General features: G+C 41.3%; 1 protein-coding gene across 6 annotated transcripts in view; it reads left to right on the top strand.

The window, feature by feature from the left end:
• Positions 1 to 23,811, top strand: part of MFSD6 (major facilitator superfamily domain containing 6) — a 48,103-nt gene that overhangs the window by 1,339 nt on the left and 22,953 nt on the right. The window contains exon 1 of one of the 6 annotated variants that reach the window (XM_054830651.1): positions 17,977 to 18,137. The exons of 2 other annotated variants lie outside the window; for them this stretch is intronic. The gene's annotated coding sequence lies outside the window, so the exon portion shown is untranslated. Of the gene's footprint in view, positions 1 to 17,976; positions 18,138 to 18,282; positions 18,469 to 23,811 lie in introns of those variants that run through there. 3 more of the 6 variants (XM_054830653.1, XM_054830656.1, XM_054830650.1) reach the window with 3 other exon arrangements.

Here is a 23,811-nt window from a genome sequence, read left to right as displayed (position 1 = left end):
AAAATAACTGAGAACAGGACATGAGGTGCTTTTGCAGTCATTGGGAGACTGCCTACTGTGAACTAATTATTTGCAGAATTAATTAGGCAATCCAGACTATTTGAACTTTTACTTGCAGATTATATGATCATCAAAGATGCAGGCTATTGGTGTCATCTTGAGTATATACAGCCCTATATGCTGTTTTACAGCAAGTACCATGCAATTAAATCTAAACCAGTCTAAATGACACCAAATTATCACAGCTGTCAAATCTGAACCCTTACTTAGATTTTTTAAAATTATTTTTGAGGATGAGATAACTCTGCATCTCTCATCCAGGCAAAACCAAATTATGGGGAGTTTGCTAAGCAGATAATATTTTTGTACTTCATATCCTACGTCTGAAAGTCTATACATTTCATAGACGAATATGAACAGAACCTTTCTGTAGAGTAATTTTGTTACTGTTGTTGTGGAAATGAAGAAATCAGTGTATCGAAGGTAACCTTGGGTAAAAGCAGGTGGAGGCTGTTTGAAACCCCTGGAAATCTCTTAATAAATTCTACCTGCACATGGGTAAGGCTATGATCACGGCATGATTACATAGGATGTCTCTTTCTGGAGTCCAAAATAGAAGTCAGTGGTCTGATTCATCTTTTACTTACTCTGATTTGCTCCCCATCTATTCCCCAACCCCCCCAGCTTCAGTGTAAATGATGATGTAGACCCTTTCTTTGTTGTCTTCCAGCTGTATGTCTGATTTAGAACAAGAGTGGGGCCTGCTCATTTGTAAACAATGAAGTAACAGCAAGCATTGTCTTTCAACAGCTACTGATTTCTTTCCACAGTGCTGACACTGAATTTATGCTTAATGTTTTCTTTAAATGCTTTTTTTTTCCATTTGGTTTCAAGAAGGAGTGGTGACAGAAGAGCCATCTTCCTTGAGCACAGTGTTCTACTAATTTTAAAACATGCTGGTTGTGGCTTGAATTTACCTATAGTTTGGGTTTTATGGGGGGAGTGGTGGTAGGTGTTAAAAAATTGCAGTTTTCTCATAGACAGCCATTTAGTGACTGAAAGCCAGTCTGAAAAGTAACTCAGATATTATCCTGGTTTTTAATAGTTCTCCTGCACACCCCATTTTCTGCAGAATGGAATATCAACGTGAAAATGTTTTCTAAAAAGTAAATAAAAACCTTCTATAAGTAGAAATAGGAAAAAGTGAAAATAATAGAGTTGCATGAGAATAAGTGGAATGAGATGACCTTTAACCTGGGAGTTTGAGGATGATACTATTATTAGCAAAGAGGACTGCAAGAGACTGGGTATACTAGGGGTGAGCAGCACCCCTAGTAAGCAAGCCAGGAAGTCAGAGAGTATAGCCAGAAGGATAGGCAGGTTGTAATTCCTCCCCTTGGAGAAATTTCCTGGCAGTGTGTTCAGCAGGTTTGAGAGGAGAAAAAAAAATGCAGACTGTAGGAGGACTTTGGAGTTGAGCAGATGTTTTCAGGTTTTGTTTCTGGGGTTTTTTGGTTTCTTTTCCAGAAAAACATATAACTTCACAATGTGGGAGCTCTTGCTCCCAATAAGGATTCCAAGAGCAGCTCAGCTGCGTTCTGTGTGCCACCTATATACCCCTAATTAATCATTAATTTGTACCTCTAACTTACTTGCCTCTGAGAGCTCCCAGTGTAGTTTTCCAGGACCAGATAATAAATGGTACAAGTATTGCATCATGTCCCGTGCTCCTGAATCCAGGTTTGCTGTAATTTTAATCTTTTCCTCTGCTGGTCCAACAGCTAGCATCTAATTTCTCTGTGTGTGGGTAGTAAGTGCATCCTTACAGTGTATGAAGGTAAGGAAAAATGAGACTGTGAGGGCTTGAGGAACAGAATGGGAAATTTTCCAGTTCATCCCTGCTGAGTGGTTATTACTATACTGACAAGCAATCCTCTAATTGTTTTTTCTTAGTCCAGTCTCAGTTGACAATATTCTGAAACACCTCCACAGGTGACACAGGTTCAAATTTCCTTGCTCCAGTGTGAACACCTAGCACTGCAGTGGAGAGTCTTTCATTGACGTCAGTGAGAGTAGAAGTAAACTTAAAGTAAGTGGGAAACTATGCTGTTTCTCGATTCTTTAACAATAGGCCAGCCCAGGGAAGGACTGAAACACAGGAAACTTATGTAATATGGAGAAGCAAATTTTTACTTTTGTCTGCAATGTGAGTAGTCCCATGAGGACAGAGTGCCTCCCCCAGGGCTTTTAGTTAGAGACTTTTCAGATAATGCATCCATACAACATCTGACATCTTAGACTGGGATGGGGGTCACAGCTAATGGCATGCAGTAGTGAATTTCTCCTGTAACAACAAAGTGTGTGTGTTTGTGAATTTTTTTTTTTTATTTTACCAGTTAATTTGCAGCTTATCAGTGGGGAACTAGAAGTGTTTGGAAAAGGATGAGAGCAAATCCATGTTGAAACTGAGTGAAGTACTTTCTTTTGGCCTCAGAGTGCACTGGGGAAAGTGTGGGGGTGGCTGGGTGCTGCTGCAGACGCTGCTGCGTTGATGAGGCTGGGAGAGAGGCCCCAAGCAAGGTCCATCCACCAGTGGGTGCCTCCCCTCCCACCACCCTGGCTTAGACAAACCCTGGGCAAACACCCTCCTACGTCTTTCTTCCCTGCTGCCACAAGCAATCTGTCACTCCTCCCCTCAAACCACCCTCCACCTACGTACAAAACCATAACTGTAAGGAACGCCCTCTTCCCTTCTTTCTTCCCCACGAGTCTGTTCCTCGTGGGTGAAAAATGCTGTCTTCCTAGAGGTCTGGTCACCCCTGAATTTGGCTTTGAGACCCAAGCTGTTTGATACCTTTTAGGACCACAGCTTGGAAAGCTCCGCTTGCAGATCTATTGTGTTAGTTTTTCATTTGCATATAATTGCACATGTGCAGGTGGGAAGGGGCTATTTGCTTCCCACTTGCTTTGATATGCCTCCCTTCCTAAGAGGACCGCTTCCTTCCCTTCCAGCTCTCGGCCTCCCACGCATCCAGCAATGAGAAATGCTGCAGAAAACTGACCAGTTACCAACCCGCCCACCTGAGGAGGAGGAGCACTAGCAGCAGCAGCAGCACATTTCTCTCTCTCAGCTTTTTAAACACGGTTAAAAAGAGCTGTAGTGTGGGTGGAAATAGCTGTAGGGAGTGTGTGTGGGAATGGGGCCAGAGGAAAGTGAATTTTCTGTTGGTAGGACAGTAACTTCTAGTGGACCCAAAAATCCCCCAAGGATATCTTAATGCTGAGGGTGTCTTTGGGTATATAATTAGTTCTTAAGGTTGAGTTTCCCCAGTCTGGAAAGAATGAAATGGAATTTCTTTTTCCCTGGTAGTGCAAGTGATGGTACAGTGGCAGCCAGCACCCCTCATTCAGGGAAGCTTGCCTACAAGACTTCAGGAGTCTGCTTAGCAAATTATTTGTATTGCATCCTGTTGTGTCATCATGTCTCTTGTTCTGCTCACGTTGTATGTGCTTGATTCTGTGAGAGTCAGAGCTGCCTGTATGTAGGAAGAGAAAAAGGCATGTGGTTTTCACACAGTGTGGGTCTGTATTTCAGAATACCATCCCTGTCGGACCTCTTGAAATAGCACTATCCCAGAATATCAGTTAATTCAAGATTTACTCTAAATATGTGCTTCTATAAGGAATTAAATTCAAGCTTATTTATGTTAACAGGATGTTATTTGAGGTGCTTTGCTTGTATTACATGAAAATAGCAGCAAAGTGGTACTGCTGTTTCTTAAGAAATCTCTCTCATAGACTCCAGGAACCCAGGGTACAGAACAGCTTTCAGGTTCTGACTTGGTTTGACTTAGCTATGTGGGATACAGGTTTTACAATATCTAATCATAATCAAATTTGTCCTAACCTTAGTTACATGCATTCTTCTCAATCCAAAACTCTACCCATACATTTATTTTGACTAGATTTCTCACCAGCCTCAGACTTTCCATATCTATTAGTTACGCAGAATCTTGTTTCAGGATGTGGTCTGTAATGATTCAAAGAGATGCAATAACAGCCCGTTAGTGAAATTTGACTCTCTCAAAGTATAGGAGATTTTTTAAAAGTATTGCATAGGGCATGTAGGTTTCTCCTAGTGAGCAGAAACCTCAAACTTGATATTTGAATGGTTTTAGCTTTGTGAAGTAACTTTCTTCATGGAAAAGGAGCGCACACTGGAGTGTCACAAGGCAATTTACCTTCCAGTCAAGACATAGCAGTTTGCCGGACCCATTTCACAGGCCAGGACTGCACAGATACAATGCAGTAGGGAAAAGGGCTCACTGACTTCAGTGTCTCCCTTGCCTTCCAGCCTATCTTCTGTAGCTCTGGAGATTTTTACCCTAGAGTAGGAATGAAAAATGTAGGCATAGTTCCTTACACTGATCAACTCAGAAACAAAGGAAGTTATGAATAAGCCTAATTAACACATTTGCATGTGACACAACAGAAAGATCAGCTGATGGACTTATGTTAGCAAGAGCTAGAGTAGTATCAATGGAGATGTAACCTTAATGGAACTAGTTATCCTGATATTTTAAAAGTCTTATTTCTGAGTGGTGATGAATATTTTAAATGTATCCTTATAACCTTCCACTGAATCTTACATAACATAATTATAATCTACTGGAATTACATACCCACCCTGAGGAGGAACAATATTCCAAATAGTAAGTTCATGTCACTTGACTGATTTACTTTAAAACATTGAACTAATTCCTTTGTCAGTAGCATTTTGAAGCACTATTGGCCCGCTTGTAATTCTATCTCACATTTAGCATTGGTTCAGTTAACTTTAAAGGTAGTGCTTTTCATACCTTTTGTATCAATGAATGTACATCAGATTTTAAATGCAGATTATATGCTTATCTTGCCAACTACTGTTAGCCTGAAATTTTCTTCGTATGATCTATTGTGGTAGAATGGTATTATTCAAGAAGCAGTAAAAAAAAAAACCCCAAACATTTAGAATCATTAAAAAAACTATTTTAGGAGCTCAGTCCTGTTTGTAATATTCCTGTTGGCTTCCCTCTTTTATCTGTGGTTCAGCTGGTATGTCACATGCTTTGGTCTTGAACCACCTGGTACGGAACCTTTCCTTCTCAAGGGTCATAGTGAACACCTAGTTACCTCGTTTTGTTCTAGTCAAAATCATAGTGAATTAAGCACAAAAGCATTTGATGCTAATTAGTAGCTTTCTAGCAATTCAGGGATTTCATGAGTACAGAGAGCACCTCAGATGTTTATTTTAAGAATCTGTTGCTCTAAATTAAAGTGAGGCTCTTCAGCAGGGCAGTTTGGCTGACAGCATGACAGTATCTTATTAAATGGATGTGTGTGTATTCAAACCTTTCCACTTTACTCATCTAACACCTCACACAGGTATTAATTTTCACTTGAGAAGATCTACATTTGATTTTAAAAGTCAGTATTAAGAATATTTTTCAAAATTTCTATTTAATTTAATTCTGGAGTACAACTAAAACTGTTCATAAAATAATGCCTTTGAAGAACACTGCCTAGGGAAAGGTATTTAATGCTACAAATGATGCAAAGGACAGCAGAGCAGATTGGAGAATTTAAACATGAGGAAAAAAATAGGTCAGCAGAATAAATAGAGGCCTTTAAGCTATTAAAAAATAAGCATGTATCATTCATTGCTGCAGATACATTATAAATTACCAGCCTCCAATATGGGGTAATTGTGAGCAAATGCTAGTTTCAATGCAACTCAATTTACCAGCTCTGTGTATAATTATTAACCTGATGGAAAGGATGTTTAGCAAGTCAGAATGGAAAGTGTTTGGTCTTTTTAAAAAAATAAATATGGTCATGCTGGGTCATAAACAAACTTGCAATGGAAGCGACAGGGATGGAGTACTCTCTTCCTGGAGCCCTCTTTTGGTGGACGTAGTTCCCCAAGGGATACACGGCTCGGTGAAGAAAGGGAGTGGCAACCGTGGCAGGGCACAATATAGATCTAAGTTAATCACAAGGAAATATGGGGTTCTCTAGTGTCGTTAGTTTCTCTCTGTAATCTCAATCTTTGTCTGCCCTGTGGATTTCATGATACCACTGGTTCTCCTGTCCAGACATGGACAGTCCCTCCTTCTCTCTTGTTCTCTCTCTGTCTGTGCAATAGCAGGCTGGAACGGAGGTTCATGCTGCTAAGAGCAGTATATGGGAATATATAATTATTTCAGAAATAACATGCAACACTGTGTGATTTAGTCATACTTTGACACACCTCTGTCTGCCAAGAAAAATGCAGGCACTACCTTATAGAACTGTTGCTAAGAGCACTTCTTCAGGCTCTAGGAGTGAGAAGATGCTTTATTGTATGGTTAACTGCAGGAGTTAACAGCAGGGTTTCAATCTGGGACCTGCCAAGATATTAAAGCACACAAATCTGTTACTTGAATTAAAGCCTTTAAAGGCTGCGCTTCTGCCTAGGAGATGTAGCACTGTTTAGAATTAGCCTGGGACATTATTTCGTAAATTTAAAACACTTTGAAAAGTGATTTTATTGACATTTGTAGCCTGAAAAAAAAGAAGAAAGTTCTGGCCAGCACCAAGAAGAAACATCTTTTGTTTGTTTTATGCTAAAGTTAAACAATTTTCTAAGAAAGCAGAGACTTTATGTTAAAAAAAAATAAAAATCCATTTTCAATCTGAAATGTTAATGGAAACCATCGACTAGTTTCTTCCTAGTAGGAGACAGCTGAATTTTGCAGATAGAGCTATCTGTCGTCATAATTACAATAGCAACATACAATTTTCAACGCTCTTTAAATAGTCAGAAGCAGCAGACATTGAGAAGTTTGTAGCTTTTTCACTGTTCTGCTTTAGTTTTCACTTTTGTAAAGTGAAGAAAGTAACCTTTACCGTCTCATTGTAATATCAACATTAACTTTATAGTTTAAACACTAAGATGCTATACACTGGTGATAACAAATGGCATCTTATCATTGCACAAAAGATAGCCTCTATTATTGAGATAAAGCATAAGTATATTTTATCTATATGTTTGCAGTGCGTATACCAGAAAATGCCACATAGCACGATGACCAAGGAATATGGGATCCAAAGGAAGAGGATTCAGATACCACGTGCTTTGAATTTCTGTGTTGCTTTACAAATCAACACAAGGAATCTATTTTCCACTTCTTTAAAAAGAAATGAAAAGCTGTTCTGTAAACTGTTATAAACGGATAATCCAGCCAGGGTCTTGTATGTATGTTAGAAAGGATGCATGCTTTTTCTTTCTTAACAAATCATCTGACCGCTGCTTCACATGCAAGCCTGTAATGCTGCCATCTATCAGCTGTTACCCAGCTCTACAGAAGGAAACAAGGAATTTTTTTTTAGCACAGGACAAACAAATCCATGCTGTATTAAAATGCACTTATTCAGCCACACTCCTTTCCTCAGGAGTATTTCAATTCTCTTTTCTTCTGAGGAAATTTCCCACCTATCTAAGAATTTCCCACCTTCTTCACTTTTTAAGTAAAAACAGCTCGGTATTTATAGAAGTAAAAAACGTAAAATTCTGTCAGGTCCTCCCTATGCCATTGCAGGAGGTTTGTAGAGTAATTGCACAAGCAGTCAGCTCTCTCTTTCACAGTAATTCATTTGCATTTGTTAGTTATTCACAATAAACAGTCATAATGCTTGCAGGTAACATAATTACTCACAGCAAAATTACCACAACAAAGGATTGCGACTTTGTCGCTGCCTAATAACAACCAGAAGCAGATCTCTCAGGAATATTTAGAGTTATTTCTAGAAGGTGATGGAAAACATCCTCCCTGGAAGATGTCACTTCATCTTAAATGCCTGGAAATTTTTTGCCAAAAATTTCAGTGACCCATGCTGTGTAAGCTTCACCTTTCTTGTCCAGGAAGGGGAACTGTTTGCAGATCTGTGCTAATCTTTCACACCTGTCTAACATGTAGAACGTGGGCAGTATTTACCTATCTCATGAAAAAACTCCAAACTATAGCTCAGCCATGTTTTTAAAGTGCTTCAGCTCAGTAAATAGCTAAATGAAAGTTCAACTCAGTAGAGTTGAAACTGTAGTTTAGTTCACTTTCTATCTCTGTTTCCCAGATAGGCCTGAGTTAATTAGTAGCCAACCTTCCAATACCCATTTCCTCCATTTGAGCCTTTTGTCTATAAACCATGTATATTTGTTCAGCCACTGTTGTTTCAAGATCACCCCCACCCAGCTCAGAGTACAAAGGTTTACCAGTTTTGTTTAGCTAATAAATCTAAAGGTGGGTAAGTCAAGACAGGTTTTGTAAACCAATTACTGCGTTCTATTTTAGTGATACTGCATTGACTTAAAATTCGGTGCTGTTGGGTCAAAATTTAAAATATATTGCAGTTTTAAGTCTTTAAAATTCTTCTCCAGTATTACTATTTGGAATAGTAGTTGATGCTTAAATTTTTAATTTAGAAAGTAAGAGACATATACAAGGTAGACAGGCAACCTGTGTGTCATGTACATTTATGTCCACACATCTTCATTTTTGCCAAAGGAAATTATGAATCACCCAGTTTACTGGAGAATTTTCAAGATTAGATGTCTTCTGCACGTGCTGTCTGAAGGGGTTTTAGGCATCAAAAGGGCTGATTCGCAATTGTCCTCCATAGTGTTTAGGGTAATTGTTTAACTTCTTTATTCCACTACAGCCTGAATAACAAAACCCCTTACATTTCCGAGCTGATGGCATTTGCACTCCTTGTAGTGATATTATTCAGCACGCATGCTACAAAGAAAGAAGGAACTGAGACCTTAGGCTTTCCTTAACATTCCCTGCTGTTGCTGCTGTCTGTGGCCAAGGCCATGGAAGGCACAAGGAACATTTGACTACTGCTTTTCTGACTTAGATATGACTGATGTCAGGAAGGAGCCAGCTGCTGATAGCTTGCTCTGGCTTCTCCTTCTGTCACTCTTATGCTGATGGACCTGCACTAGTAGGAAATGCTACTGGTTTAAGTACATTAGAATGGCTCTGCAGAATAGGAAGAATGCCTTCCTAATTCAGCACATCTATAAGCTATTGTTTAAGGCAAAGCATGAGGTTTAGTAGCACTTCTTACTTGGTGGCCTAGGGAACTCGAGGGTCCATGAAACCCTCAGTGGGCCGAAGGTGATCTGCAAAACCAGATCTGCTGTTTACTTGAAACATTTAATTATAAGAATGCATGATATTTTGAAAAACTGAAGGAAAAATAAAGTGTGGTACAAAATGTTTGAGAACTATTGATTTATTGTTATTCTAATCTCTCTTAATTGTTCCCCAGAAGATTACAGCTCTTAGAAACAAAAAGACATAAAAACAACCATGCTGAGTCAGACTGAAGGACTGTCTAGCCCAAGACGCTGTCTCCCAAAACCAGCCCTAAGGGGCTGCATGGGGAAAAGTAAGAACAGGGCAAACATAGCTCACACTTTTTTCAGCCCAGGGGACGCCTGAGTTGGATAGTTGGATGTGGTGGCATTTTTTTTTTTTTCTGTCTAGTAACCTGGGGATTTCTCTTTCATGCATCTGTCCAGCCTTCTCAGGGACTTGACAAGCTTTTAGCATCCACAGTATCTTTGCAAGCTTTGGATATCTCTCCTACTAGCTTCATTTGATGTGCCCTAATCTATGTATGAGAAGAAAGAGTAAATTTACCTGCTTTCTCCAATTCACGACTTTGTAAATCTGCTATATCCTTGCTAAGTTGCCTCTTTTCCTGAATGGTGAATACTAGGCTACTCAGCTGTTCCAGGCAGGGAAGTCATTCCAAACTTTTGAGCATCCTTCTCTGAACCTTTTCCAACTCTAATATATTCTTTTTGAAATGAGGAGACCATACTGCTTTTTTCCTATAATTCTGAATTTCTCTCCATGTGAAAAAAAGATCCATATATTATGCTAAAATAGAACTCTTTCTTTCTTTGCAATTGCTTTTGCACTTACAATCTTCCCCCCCCCCATAAGTACTTTGACAGTTTTGAACCTTCTGGTAATAAACAGTTAACAGCACACTGTAGCAGTGTAAGAAATCCTCGGGGAGCTAGGTTGTACATCCTAAAAGCAGATAAAATAATCTAACCCTGCAGGCAACAGACCTTTTCTCAACTATTAATAGAACAGAGGGAAGAGAGGGAAGAGAAGAAAGAAATTAGTAAATGACTTGAAAGAGCATAGGTACTTAGAATTCATAGTTGATGTGCTGATTTAGGAGGTCATGTGAACGGCATAGAAAAAAGGTAAGAAATGTTAATACTATTACATAGACAAAGACTATTTTTGTGCTTTTGTCGCTCTCCTGTGTTTTTTTTTTCCCACCCAACCATTTCAAAGGCATATCCTTACAATGACACATCAATTTTCTGTCTACTTGCTGCTTGAGGTTTAGAAATAGCTGAGCTGTTATAAATAGATCACAATCTGCAAGAGACAAAGGGAATGGAAATGCTGTAAAAGGTTAGCTGAAAAATTTAGATGTGGATTGAGATTTTAGATGTCTCTGAGAGTGGAAGTACTCTGAAATGCTTTATTAACTGCATCAGAGGAACCTGTGCTCCTCGTGCAGCAGTGGGGAACAGCCAGGTGGAATCAGGTGGCACTTTTGGTCACGCTGCCAAGCAGGGAGTGACGTCCAGCCTCATCTCCGGGAGTTCACAGTTCAGTGATGAGAGGAGAAGGCACCTTGCAATTCCTTGCTGTGAAGCTGAAACACAAGAGGCGATTACTCTTTTATACACTGTAGAGCCACTAAATCAGAATGTGTAACTTTCACACCATAATTTTTCTGGCAGTACTCATGTACTCTGAATTGATAGCGTTCATCAAGTTTGTTCCCTCTTTCCGCTTTGCCTCCAAAATGCCTTTAGTGAAGTGTCTTAACATATGGTTGAAACCTTGTCCTTGTACAACAAGGCAGTGAAAAAATCAAAACTGGGAAACAGTCTAATAGCCCTTTGTTTCTGCTTGAGTATTCCCTCTGTAAGGTCATTTAGATCCTGCTGACACTTCCAAACAGACTTTGGAAGAACAAGTTGTTGTCCTGCACTGAAACCCGATAGCTGGAGTGGTATTATTCCTCCAGCCATATACATATAGCTGAGGTCCGTTTTCTTATCTTCCGACTATCTAAATCTGTTAGAGTGACTGTGAGAAAGATGTCTGGGTGACTGTGGGTAAAATAAGACATTAAATGGAAGAGACAAACTTTTGCTACGATGTGTTTCTGTTTTGAAGAGAAGCTGCTTCCTGAAACCAGGCTGTGTTTCACAGTAGCTACATCATGGCAACTAGCTTGACATAAGCTATACATTCTCAATTTTGCCAAATATAATGTCATACCACTAATGTAGGGCCTGGTCTTTGCTTGAAGTGTGTTTCCAACTGTCATTGGTTTTAATAGAAGTTTAGGCCAATACACACTGCAGAATCAGGTTCTTCAAACCTAAATTAACATTCTGTTGAAAACTAAACATATGTTGTTTGTTTTTCACTGTCAACAATTTAGTTTCCAGGTTTGGAAAAGAAACATTGCTGGGGAGGAATCCAATGAATTTATTAATGAGCTCAGAAAGTATGGAACTATTAATAATCTTCTGAGATTTTGTTTGTCTTATTTTTATCTTCAACTTCAGACTCTGAAATAAACAGATGTTCTGAAGCTTTCCACTGAGAATACTACAGTATGTTAAGTCCTATCTTAAATACATTGTGATTATTGGGATATTGGAGGAAACAGGTGAATAGCTGTACATGATATTTCATGTACCATTCCATGAAGTCTTCAGCTCACATTGCACTGATAGGCCTAAAAAGAAAACATCTAAAATATTTCTTAAATGTCACTAATGATTTTTATATCCAGCCTGAAGTCTGAATACAAAAATGGAAACATTACTTTATTCTCTAATATTATCAGAGAATATTAAAGCTGGTATTACTATTCTGTGACATGACAACATAGTTTACCTGTTCTAAACACATTTTAAATACATGAGTGCTTCTTACTTGTCTTACTTGTTATTCAGTGTAACTGAAGTCTATGGCAATCCTCCTACTGACATTTAAGTACTAAGGTCCTTTGTTCTTTATAGTGAGGAATATAATTTTGAGAATTTGAGAAAGACATCAGTAAATTGCTCATTGTTTTCACACTTTGGGGAGGGGGAACTGTTTGAAATTCACCTTGAAAGGGAATTCAACTACCAGTATCACTCAGATGTTGTCATATTAACCAAGAAGTTAAAACAGATTAACCAATCAGTTATGCTGGAGGTCCTGAGAAGAAATACAAAGTAAAAAAGATGAGTCTGCTTTCTGGAGAAAAAGGTTAAATGGGCTGGCTAATACTGTGACTCCTTTCTGTATGAAGAATGACATTTACTGCTCCTTTGTATAATGAGGCAAATTCTAGAGGGCAAACCCTGGAGAGAGTTAGATGTGAGGGCTCTGAAGTCAGCATTTAGCCTTAGCCTGAATTTGGTGTGATGTGTCCCTCAGTACGAAAGATTATTTTATTGCTTGTGATATTCAAGTAGTTTTCATCGAAAATCACATTTGCATGTACTAAGTAAAAATGCCTGCCTTAGTCTTGGTTTAAGTTTACAACGCTACATCAGAGAAGACCTGAATTTAATCAGGGAGATAAGATGATATGACTGTTCTTGTATCTGATTCAAAAAAACCCAGTTCAGTTAAAAACTGCTTTGAGCTATCGCCACTTTTTTAGCCATATAAATGGTGAAAGCTAGTCCTTGGAGTAAAAGAGAAGAATAGCTAATGCTGTGTAAAATCAGAAGTAATTTTCTTGAATAATCTTTCAATATGTATAATACTGAACCTCAATTAAAATTTGTTTTGGTCAGGGAATATTTTGCTGTGCAGTGGTATTATATTTCCTTTAGAAGCTATTCTCAGAAACTGAGAACTCAAATTCCCATTGACCTCAAGTCATTGACTAGTAATTAGGAAAGCAGGTATATCTGACCCTATGTGCATTTTTTTGCAGATGTAAAGGACAATGATAGAAAAGAATTTCTTCCTTGAATGCCAGTATTTACTCAACTCCTTTCACTCAGAATGAATAGAAGGAACTTCCAAGGGATCAGAGAGAACTGGTCAGTTTGGTGTCCCTCGGTCATATACCTGCAGTTATGAAAAATGTGTTAGGCTCAATAGTTATCTAGTACATTCAGAATACAGCATAGAAAGCATACATTTATGTTATTGAAGCCAAATGTGGAAGGAAGGACCCATCCTGCCAGGACATACTGGGCAGAGGAGGTGGGTGTATATATCATATTTTTAACTATTCTGTCTGCCCTAGTCATTTTGCATTTTTATTTTAACATTTCTACTTTTTATTTAGAATAAAATGTGTGTGCATGTGGGGGCTGTTTGTTTAAGTTTTAGAAGTTTCTTCTTTTCTGGCCCAGGACCCTGGTATAAGAGAAGGTCTAAGCAGATCCATCTCAAAGCTCTGGCCAGTTAAGCTTCCCTCCGTCTGAGAAGACAGGCCCATGCAGATTTCATTGCAGGGTCAGTGGCTAAATTGCATAAATTGTCTCTAGTTCCTGCCTGGACTAGAGAGTCAGTGGGGCTTTGCACACTCCCCAGTCTGTAGCAGTGGAGCTTATGACAGCATGAAGGTCATCATGTTTTTGCATATCTTCAGTGACATTAGCATTAGCAGCAGCCCAATGTAAACAATTTGCTCTGTGGACAGCAAAACTAATGAAGCTTGATTTCCTATGGGTTTGTGTATTGTGCTTTTACAGTATGTTCCCTTGTCTCCACTGCTTTGAAAGCCTCAGCTGTCTCTTCTCCCTTTCCTCCAGTTCCCTCCTCGATTCCCTTACCTGACCCCCTGTTCTTCACCCAGTGACTTAACTGCTGCTCAGGCACCAACAGTGATTCACCGGCCAAATGGGAGCCTGCTGTGGAGTTCGTGCCATGGGCTGTCCTCCCGCAGAGGTCACGCTCTTGCCTTTCTTTCCTCTGGCAGCCACTGATGTTCACACAGCCTTGTAGGAATTTAGTATTTATGAGACTGACACTGCACATCAGGTTTGATACCTGCCAGTGAGCTTAAAGGTTCTTGGGGTAAGGAAAGGTTGACTACTGCATAAGCAGATACCATGCAAACATAAATCTAATTTTGACGGGGAAAAAAAAGGCCTATTCAGTAGGAAAAAGTATGTAAACATAGTCACAGTAAGACACGGTTTTGGTAACTAGTATTTGCTTTTGCCCATTGCTTTGCCTTCTCTTTGCTAATGAATGTAATACTTCTAAAAGTGTTAGATTAAAAATCAGAGGAAGAGAATCCCCTGCCAAACCAGACAGACCACTGCAATGGTAGCTGTTGTCTTACCGGTTGTGAATATTTTGTCCTTGGTTACCATTGACATTGCTTGCAGCTGAGGATGATTTGTTGATTCACTGGATGACTATTTGTCAGTTCCTCTGTTGGGATTTTTCTCTTACTAGTAATATAGTTGCTTTTTGTCTTTGAAACAGTGGGGAAAAGACAGTCTGTTCCTCATAATGACTTAACTTCTTCCCAGGTATACACTGGGACATGTACAAACTCTTTGAGGAAGAAACAAATGCCATAGTTGCCTTAATGCAGTGCCTCTCCTAGGAAAGGATTGACTAAAAAACCAGTCTTGTTCATGTTATGCAAAGTACATTAAAGGTCTGATGGAAAGGAAAGCTTTTCTGTTGTCTTCGTTGTACTCTGGAGCAAGTCCTACCAGCACAAATCTCACCTTCAATTTATCTTTCTAATCTGACTGATGTAAATTTTTTTTTTCTCTTTTTTTTGGCTCAGAGTTAAAAGCTGCTAAAGGACAGCAGAATATTTTGTGTCAACCAGAAAGTCTTGATTTCAAAGTACAGTTCTAGCTTATCAAATAAACCAACAAGTTTTTCTGTACAGTAAAACTTAAGTTCCTAGGAACCATTTCCATAAGATAGGGCTCAGATACTTTGCCTTTGCCATTACTGGAAAATATCAGAAGCACAAGATGCATATATCATACATATAACATATAAGATATTTTTCCATGAAAGTTTTGTGTGTTATGCTATATTTGCTTTATTTTTCCTCTAACCTAAGGAACAAGTCAGTGAGTCAGCTGACACCACTGAGTCGTTTTCAAGCAAATTCTACTACGGTTAGCAGTGTGCAGTTCCAGCAGGTATTTGTATGTAATTTTGTTTATTTTACTTTTAAAAATAACTACTTTGCTTTAATTTTTCAGTTTATTTGGGGCTTTTCAGTTTATTTGGGGTTCTTTTAGACATTGAAGTTTTTTGTTTGTTTTTTAAGCAGTGAGGCATTTGTAACTATTTTTGGCAAGCATTCTCACTGTTATATATCGTAAAGTGGTATAGGACACATAAATTGAAATCATTATAAAGTAATATATGCATTTAACCAAAAGCCCACAGAAATCTACAGGCATTTTTTCCACTTCATGTATATGTTTAACCCAGGTGTGGGTTTATAGTACAGAGTTTACTATATGGCATGTATGTGTATGAATTATATTTATTTTATAAAGTGTTATTTCTGAATATTCTAATATCCAGTGGTGAGGTACATATTTAGTAGTGTCACTCTGTCTATTAGCTAAAAGAAAAAGTTGTTGTTTGATAGTTTCTCCATATATCACTTTTTACTGTGATTCAGAGTTTGATCCAGAGGTCTTTGAAAAAAGAGATCTTTCAATTAGTTTCAATGGATTTTACACCTGACTCAGCCTTTTATTTTCTATGATGTTTTATACTAGCAACTGTTTTAATAGAAAACATGGTACTTTAAGTAGCTTACAACTACATTGCCTTTTCTCTGAACGTTGCCTAGCCTTTTGTGATAAAAATACATTAGGACAGTTTGCATGCAGTGCAGCAGTTTCTCCATTTTTGCTAATCCTCATTTTCATAGCTGAAAGAACAGAGAAAGAACTCTCTGAGCAAGTGTAATAATTTCTAACAGGCTGTAATCCAGATCTTTACACTGAGTCTCACTGAAAAAAATAACCATGTGGAGTCCTATTATGTTCAATTCTGCTCATGGTGGAGCAGCGTGTCCGATTGCAGTAATACTGCTCAATGCCAAGGCTCTTCGCAGTGCTCACCTTACGGTGCTTACCGCATGGAGGCAGCGGACCCCAGTCTGAGCTATGTGGCCAAACTCAGTCTGTACCGGATTGGGCTTTTAAATTAAATAAGAAACCATTTATATGGTTTATATAATTTTTATATATATATATATATATATGAAGAAAACATTGTAAATGACTCTGTATTGGTAATTTCCAATATTCTGGCCGTCAGCTGTAACTTCTTGTTCACGTACCAGGTCATGCAAGAGCCTGCAAAGAAATGTTATGCATTTTGTCCTCCATTCAGAGAGCAAAGTTGGTGTTTTTTTAGGAAATATCCCTGGCACTTCAGAAACCAAGTAGAAGGAAGGGGGATGATCAGGGTGTAACTCCTCAAAGGCGCAGCTCCAAGAAATGGTGATACAAGCAAAGCTGCAGAAGATAGTCACGTTCTTAGCGTGTGTGTGCGGGTTCCTGTATTTGCAATGTTGAGTTATTGGAGTTAGGGAGACTCCAGTAAATGTAGTCTGTGACTACAAAGCTCAGCTTTCCCTTTTCAATTCACAAACAATGACTGGAAACGATTTGAAATACATGTTCTCCCTAAAAGCATTTGTAGTAACTTGCCAAAAAGTCTCCATCAAGGTTAAATAATTTCACTTGGATCCAACATCTGGTTTATTACAGTAATATTTTGTAGTAAAAACCCCACTATATGAGCCGATAGTTGTCTGTCTCTGAGTTCTTCAAGATTACAGAAGACCTGTGCTCCTGGTTTCCTCAGACGTGGTTTCTCTTCATGGTTAATTAGCCATGGGGGCAATTCTCAAAGATGAAGAGCCTTGAAAAATCCTTCCAGAGACAGATGATAAACAAGCCGCCTCCTGCCCCAGGTCACCTTCCTATGAAATTCAGCTTTTGTTTCCTCCCTCCTTCAGCAGAGGCCTTTACTGTAGGGGTTGGCAGGCTTTTAATCGGATGGTGTCCTGAATGGTCTTTATACCCGCATACAAAGATCGCACCCCATCAGTATGTTAGCGTGGCCAGGGAGCGGCCTAGAGAGAGCAGTGCCTTCCATGGGGACTGGTGTCCCTTTCGCTTTGGTGAGGACTCAAATTAAACGGGTCGAACACCCATGGTGCCCCATTCCTCTCCATCTGCCTCAATTATGCAAACTTGTAGTTTTCTCTCAATTTCTTCCCTTGGGCAAAGTAATGCAATTTTTTTTTCTTTGCAGAAAAGGAGATCCTCCCTCAGCAAAGGGAAGGTACAAAGAAGATGCCAGTGGTAATGCATTTGCCCTGTGGCATCCCAGTTGGCGTTGTCAGCGGTCTGGTCACTGTCCTGGGCAGAAACTGCCAGCACTGTGCCGCTGAGCAGGATGGCCGGTGGAGTCTGATGGCTTTATTGACTCAGCTTGGACTGTGGCCCAGCCTGAGCTCTGTGTACAGCACACCATCACTTCAGCGCTTCAGCTTAATCCTCAAACAACTTCAATTCAGGGCTGATAAACACCCCAAATCTCAGGCTGGCCTTTCACTTTCTGTCTTGATTATTCCATTTCTTAAGCTTAACACCTCCAACCTCTTGATAGTGCAACACGGCTCAGCTCTTGCTGAGGCAGTTATCCTCCCTGCCTGCGCTTTTCTGCCTCAATAATTACTGCATGGGGGGAAGTTTATGTTGTTGTTTTAAGCATTTACGTAACTTTATTTGTATATAATTCCAGCAACAATGTTATTGAAGGGATGATGCCAGTGGCTGCGGAAGGCAGTGCAGGTAATAATTGCATTCTTTATGCTGTCATACGTGTTTGGAACTTCGGAGGAGCAGGAAGGTCTATGAATTATTTGACTGTTTGGGGTCCACGAGTACTCCTCAAACACTGTTTTTAAACCAAACGCCCACCCCGGTGACCAGCGTGGGTACGGATCTGCCATCCGCAGCCTCAACAGACCATCTCGTAAGTACGACGACTCTTCTGCGTCCTGGCCGGAGCCCTCCATCTGCCCTCCGGTCGCCAGCCGGGCTGGGACTGGCCGCGGCGACCCGGCGGCGCGGAGGCGGTGCCGGGCGGGCGGGCGGGTGCACGGCCCCCCCCCCGCGGCGGGGGGCGGCTCCGTCCCTCCCCGCAGCGCCCCTGCGCGGCAGCGGCGCGGCCCGGTCGGGGGGGGGGCGGGTGAGGGTGCGTGGAGCCGCCGCCCGCAGCAGCCGCGGCGGCAGGAGGCGGCGGCGGCGGGAGGGGGCTGCGATGCTCTCGGCTGAGCGCCCCCCCGGAGCCGCCCCCGGGCGAGGTGAGTCAGCGCGGCCCCGCGGTGCGCGGGGGGCCGGGCCGGCAGCCAGGCCCGCGGCAGGCCGCCCGACAGGGTGCCGCCGCCTCCCCTGCCCGCGCTCCGCGGGGAGCCGGCAGCGGGCGGGCCCGGCCGCGGGCCGGCGGGTACCGACCCGGGGGTCGCTGCGGCCCCGCGGGCCGCGGCGCGGGGGTGCCGGCGGGCGAGGCGGCCGGCGGGCCGGCTGTGGCGCACCTGGCCGCCGCCGGTGGGAGCCGGGCAGCCGCCGGGCCGGTGAGGCCGTTTCCCCCTCCCCCTATCTCTGACCCGGCACCGGCTCCAGCTCTTTCCCCACCGGCGGCGACGGGCCTTGTGCCCGCAGCCGCCCAGGATGCTGCCAACGTTGGGCCCTTGCCTCAGCCTTTTCCTTCCCTCCTTAACGGCTGCTCTGCTCTGCTTCTCGGAGGTGGTTCCTGTCGGCGCTGGGGCCGATCAGCTGCTCCTCAGCTGAGCCGGGTGGTCGCCTGTGCGCTCGCTTCGCTGGCGTTGAGGTCCCCTGACATTAATTGTGGCTAAGCGGTGACCTCGTTAGGACGCCAGTCCTCGTCTCCAGAAGCTCAGCGTTGTGGCTGAGGTGTAACCACTGTCCGTGCGACCCAGCCATCCAACGCCAAACGCCCCGTGCCCTCCTGCGTCACCACCGGTGACAGTGTCGCGGTGCCCGGTCCTCTGGGCCGTGTCCCGTGGGAACTCCGGCACAGGCATCCCCGTGTTTGTCCCTGCTGCCAGCATCCAGGCATGGTGTTACATGTGGCTGTCACTCAGTTTCTGAGCCCTTAAATCCTTAAAATAGGATGGGTTTTAGTAAGCAGATCGTGGGTTGCTCCTCTGTTTATTGAAACACGCATAGGAATAGATGCTTGTTAAAGAAATCAGTGCTGGAGGTACCATAGTTGTTACGCATGCCTGTTAGATGGAGTTTAAAACCCATGTTTGGTCAGCAGCTCTAAAGTTTTAACAGCAGTCTCTTCCTAAATGCTGTGATAATGTAAAATGCAGTGTTGAAGAGCAATGAACTTGGAGTTTAAGGGAGAGTAGCTGTCTGACTATAACACTGAAGTCTTTCAGTAAAAACTCACCCAAAACGTTTTCTGTTACTAAGGTATATAAGGTCATCTTGTCCACTGTGTTTAGTAAAGGAAAAAGATTGTAAAATGCTGGTTTTCTAGTTTGGTTTTTTGTTTGTTTGTTTCCCTGGATATAAATAGTGGGCAAAGCTGACATTTACTTTATTGTTTGTATTTTCCGAAGACCCCCTGGGAGACAGGGGAAAACAGAACAATCCTCTTTTTAAGGATGGTGATGTTGTAAACCCAGTAAAAATCCTAAGCAGATTTTTTTTAAAAAAATTCAAACAGGTAGAGTGAGAGTATGAGAGCAAAAGCTGCTGATGCAAGGAAGCAAATGTAACTAGTGCCAGGGCACAACCTAAATACAACATAAAATTCATCTTAATCTTCAGCTGCAGCACAATGGACCTGAGTTCACATTGCAGCGCAGGAGAGCGTGAAGCGGTGATGTGATCTGGGCGCAGCAGCGGTGTCACCTCTGTTTGGAAACAGACCACTGCTCCTGCCACTGCCCATGTGCCTCCCCAGCACTGGAGGCAGCTGTGCCTGTGCCGCTCTGACTCGGGGCACTTGCCTGGTCTGTAGTCGAAGGCACGCCTGGTATTTGCCATCCTTAGTGAAGCATAAACCTTGGCAGTGTAGAAACGTAGTTGGTAAATTAAAAACTGATTAAAAAATTGGAGTCTAATACTGACTGAAAGTAAACTGATCAAAAAATAGAGTCTATTAGGACATCTTAATTTGCACATATTAAACGGAACACATGATTGGAAAGCAGGAGTCCTAAGATGTGAGATTAATGGTTTTTCTTTAACAGATGAGGATCTGATAGTGTTCTTGTCTTCTTTAATGTTAATACCAGCACTATCGTATCAACTTAGCAACTTCAGACCTATTATAAAGTGCATTAAACCTATTATAAACCTGATCTTGACATACTTCAGACATACTGTAATGTCTCAATCTAATTGGTTAAATGCGTCAAAGTATGTGGGGTTTTATATGCATATTGAATGAAGTAGAAAAACCTATAGACCAACACATTAAGCGCATGCCAAGCAACACAAAACAAAGCAATTTTAAGAGTTAAGTGTTTTAGAACGAGGTGGTTTCACTTCATAGAAACCCTAATAATGGTTGTCAATGTTACAACACTAATGTCTTGCTTCAGACTTGAAACAAATATATTTCCCAGCACTGAGTTAATTCAATAAATGTGATTTATTCCTGATTTTGTAAATTCTGGGTAAGGTGTCCATGCTGGGGCCTTTAGAGAGCAAGGGATAGTGATGTGGGCAGGTGGGTCAGCCTGCCCTGAACTGGTCTGTATGGCTTGGCAGGGGACAGCCCCTCCAAGGGCTCCACGTGGAGGTTGGCCTGTCTGGGAGAGGTTTGGGAACGTGATGCAAGAGTAAATGAAGTCTATGGACTCCTCCGTCATGATGTAAGTTGTTTGCATAACATTCTCCTCCTCCTTGGCAGGGACACAGGCGACAGCACCAGGCTGTTCCTTAGGGGTGAAACTTGCTTGGAAATGGAAAGCATGGTCTATTATTCATGTTTATTACAGCGGTGCCTTGTAGGCCTGCTGGATGCGGGGCTTAATTCTTAGAGACGCTGCACAAATACTGTAGCGCAAAGTCTTTGATCCAAAGGTTTTGTGGCTTAGATCAATGTGAGAAGGGGGCTGAGGAGGAGGTAGTGTGCATGAGCAATAGGATGGGTGCATTTGTTGTGGCAGTTTCACCAGCTGGGGGATGAGTGAGGTGAGCTTTCTTTGGAAGATGCCTAGTTTTAAGTCTACTTCTCTAGCACAGACCTGTTCTGAATCAAACAATAATAAGTGACTTAAAGGTTTATTCAAGAAACATGTTTTCTATTAGCAGATCTAAGTATGTTTCTATGAAAACTTCATGTGGAATTTCATGTGTTTGCTGCAAAGTCAGTTTGCTAGTCAGTGAAAGTCTGAAAGGGCTAAAACACAATGTGATGCCGTGTTGGCTGGCTCTGGTTTATCCACACTGCAAACAGCAAGCTAGTCTGCTCTGTTCTTACAGCTGCATGTTGCTTGAGATATTAATGAATGATTCTTGTTTTGAAAGTCCACTCTTAGAGTATGTTTTCTGAGACTGCACAAATATAAATCTTCTACAGTGATTTTGCTAGGTATTTAATGGGTCAAGCTACTCTTCATCATTTGCACTGTCTTCTGATGAACTGTCCTGTGGGGTAGTTGTTGGTTTTTTGGGGGGAGGGTTTTTTTTTTTTACATTCAGTATACATCCAGACCCTGAGTTTGAGGCTCTGCTTTGTCAGTCTTAATTATATGTTAATTCTTAAAGCCTAGTGAATGGAATATTTATGCTGAATTAAACTTTATTTAAAAACAGCAGTACTCCTTCACCCCAAATCTAACTTTCTGTTGGTCTGCAAGTGAAGTTTTAGTGCCATGGTAATTTTCCTGAGAGATTTAGGGATTTGCTATCCCAGTCTGATCTGTCGATTGGCTTTTTTTTTTTTTTTTTTTCCTGAGGCACAGTGCAAAGCAGGTGTTTTGAGGTGTTTTGTTTGGTTGGGTTTTTTTTTTCCCAAGGTTTTGGGAATAGTGACTCCCAAGAGGAGAGCTGAGGTTTTTTTCCTTTGTTTTATAGGGAACTTCTTGTACTGTCAGGTTGTCTTGAATAGATTAGCTTTTTATCCTTTCTGATCTTGAAATCCTCTTAATTATTAGGAGAGCCAGAGTAAATGAGGATCGATTTAAGAAATAAAAAAAGCAAGAATGCCAAGAAGATACTTAACTAAATGTAGAATACCCATATTTGCCTCTTTCCACCTGCCTGCCAAAGAGCCTCGTTACAGTCATTAAAATGACCGTTGCTTTGTCACCAGTGAATTCCTTGGGACAAATGGTTTTTCCTCTGTTCCTCAGATAGTTGCTCAAAGGTACAATTCTGCAGGAAAGTTGCTATAGCTGTTTGCAAAAGGTGACTGGATGGAAGACACGTCATAGTTGTAAGGGTTTTAAAGTAGATTTTGACTTGCTGGAGGAATAGATGTAATCCAAGCGGCAGCACTCTGTATCAGGAAACTTAGAGAAACTTATTGACTCTAGTACTTACATAAAAAAAATCCTATCTGTGCCAAGCTTGAAGGAAGAATAGTCTTGTGGTTAACAAGTATATTCTTTATATCTGAAAAGAAGCACATGCACTTATGCATAAACAGGCTCAGAGCACGAGTGATCTTGCAGAATAATCCCCAATCTGAGAAAGCCGGGTTGGCTGCAAGCTTCCTGTGCAGCTGTGAGCAAAGGACTTGTGCTCCCAGGCCTCCGTGATAGGATCATGGCTTGAGGGGGGAAGTGGGCAGTTCAGGTTTTAATGAAGTCTTTCTCTGTTGTAGCCATGTCGGGGTGATGGGATGATGAGGGAACAAAGCCTTGGTTCCCTGCTCTGAGTTCTGTAGTGGTTTGGAAACATAAACCCGTGGGAAGACAAAAGCTTGTTTGTCTGCCAGAGGACCAAGGTGCTTTCTTGTGACGTACATCTGCTGTGCTGTCTGCTTGCTATGCCTCTTCCCTTTCCCTTTGTGGGGCTTTCTCAGGATCTTTGCACAAGTTTCCAATTTGCGTGTTAGGGCTTTGTTGTCTGTGTGTGCTGCTCCCCTAAGTTTAGGGAAGAGAGCTTCAAAACTGTTAGTCCTGTTTTTCAGCATGATGTTACCACTCTGGAACCTCTCTGGTCTCACTTCCCCTGGCTTGAACCAATGACGTTCAGCACACCTCTACCAAAACTTGGTGCTCTGTTCTGCCTCAAATGACTTAAAATTTATATTCATGCTGAAATCCATTCTGTTCCCTCTCTGAACCTTTCTTCCTCGCTCCTGTTCTCTGTTGTTCATTTTAAACTTGCCAGTAGTGCTGTCTTCTATCCTCCTGCTGTCTTGTGGATCAGAAAAAGTTTTTGCAAAGTGAAGATACAGTATTTGAAGGCTATGGTTAAAATAACCAGTAGATAACTAGTCTCTTCTCACTTAGAAGTATGTTGGTTTTCCATCTGTTTGATTTGCTGCACATTCAATCCCTGACTGGCAGAAGGGTTTTTGTCAGTAGAAGGAAAGCCCTGTAGATTATTAAGCTTTTGGTATATTTTTTGGTAACAATATCACTTTGTTGGTTTTCTCATTTCCAGTCATTTATTTTTAGAATTTAAAAAATTGCTAAATAAAATCACTTTCA

This window comes from Grus americana, chromosome 6 (assembly GCF_028858705.1).
Source record: "Grus americana isolate bGruAme1 chromosome 6, bGruAme1.mat, whole genome shotgun sequence".
In the NCBI taxonomy this organism is placed as follows: Eukaryota; Metazoa; Chordata; class Aves; order Gruiformes; family Gruidae; genus Grus; species Grus americana.
Note: the sequence above shows the minus strand (reverse complement) of the source record. Positions and strands in the feature narration are given on the sequence as shown.